Source organism: Haliotis rubra, unplaced genomic scaffold, assembly GCF_003918875.1.
Source record: "Haliotis rubra isolate DU_JTF1 unplaced genomic scaffold, ASM391887v1 Scf221, whole genome shotgun sequence".
Taxonomy (NCBI): Eukaryota; Metazoa; Mollusca; class Gastropoda; order Lepetellida; family Haliotidae; genus Haliotis; species Haliotis rubra.
Window position 1 is genome coordinate 1,419,516 of NW_025766237.1, and position 1,899 is coordinate 1,421,414.

Consider the following 1,899-nt stretch of genomic DNA (forward strand, 5'->3'; position numbering starts at 1 on the left):
TTCCCACTATATATACCTGGGAATTATCTCTCTTATCTTTGTTCAGGTAGGTGTTTTTATTGGCTAAATGTGGGCTCAGTGGGTTGATCACCCACCATCACTCCTACTCAATCAGAATTAACACCTGACAGTTACATGTTTACTTTGGTGAATATATATCACGGTGATTCTGGGAAGTTGATGAAATTTAATTGTAGGTGGTTCACATATGGTATAGTTAACATGTTGAAGACGATACAGTCCATGCGGAATCATCATACGTACGTACAGTCATACGTTGGTACCCCGTATGTATCAACCTACGGATACAAAGACAAAAATTGCCGTGAAAAATTGAATGTGTGTTGAAATGGAAGGGAAGTTGTTGAATTGTATGAATCAGAAAGTGTAAACCCTGGTGCATTGAACGAATTAAAATGGTTACAAGAGTTTTGCTGTTTGTGATAATAACATGTACTTGAGGTCCAGTGTCTGACTGATAATAAAGAGAAATGCTATCTTGATTTTGATAAGTTCCCACCTGTAGCCCATATTCATATTCTGCAAAGTTTGTATGTAAAATTTTACCGCAATTTTGCCTTTTACCCATAAATGAAATAAATGGCTTGTCACAGAAAGGAGATGCTACAAGTTTCAAGAATACCAAGTGAAAGTAGCACGTTTGTGATTATAGTTTCTTAAAATAAGGATTCTAGTACTATTGTAGGGTTGAATTCCATTCAGGATTCGAACCCAGACCCTCAGAGTCAAGCAACTAATCCCCAGCACACAAAGTCAGCCGTCTAACCCACTCTACTTCCACAAAAATGGAAGTCGGACGTCTGGTAATCAGAACCATTAACTTTGTGTACACCTCTGATAAGTGTAAAATGGCACGGCTCCCACTTACTAAATGACATTGTGTATTTACTTCAAACCGTTGCTTTATCACATGAAACATTTGAAATCAGAGTCCAGTGTTTGATTTGGAGTACGCCACTTATTCACCAAGGTAGAGAGACATTTTTTCCCATGAAACAATTTAAATGAATAAATCATGTCCCCGTTCTTAATTTCTATATTAAATTCTAATAAATGTCAATTCTTTGTTATTCATCCAAACCATGGGATTGGAAACTTTCTATTTATGCAGCTGTTTTAAGTGAGTGCGTAATATATATTAGGATTCATTTACCAGAAGCATTTGATACAACCGTAAACGTATATGTATGCCGGATACTAGATATCCAAACAATGTAATATAGAATGTCAAGAAACAGGATGACCGAGGTAGAATTACATGGGCTTCAAATGTTGATAGAAACGAGAAAACCCTTTCCACATTCGTAAGAAATCTCTGCCAAAAGCTAGTCAACTGTTCACATAAAAATATCGGTAACGTATGACATCATTGGTACACATTGGACATCATTTTTGTCATTGGTGCATCGAATTTTATAAAGTCTTCCATATATCCAAAAATATTTTTGAAAGCAATAGTAAGGCCTGAATATTATGACTTTGTGCACTTTGCTTCAGTGCATGAGTCGTATGCCGCTCTTTGAAATCTTGATATAACGTGTATGCTCTATCGACCTCAACAGTTATGAATGCAAGCACCAAAGGCTGGAGCTGTTGGAACATTGCTCGACATGAAAGGATAGTGGACTATTGGAAAACTGAAATCATCCTTTTTGTATTCAGCCTGGTAGGGAGTATTTTCTCATTCTCATTCTTCATGCACAGATCTAAATTCAATAAAGGCTGTCTCACGTGTATCCTCAATTGTAAGTTCAGGATGGTAAATCAGTGGAAGGAAACTGTCTACTTGATGGTTATTGGAGTTCACTTTATTTGCATGGTCATTGTTTGCTAAATAAGTTTGGTTTGTATGTTGTTTAACGCCGCACACAGCAATAT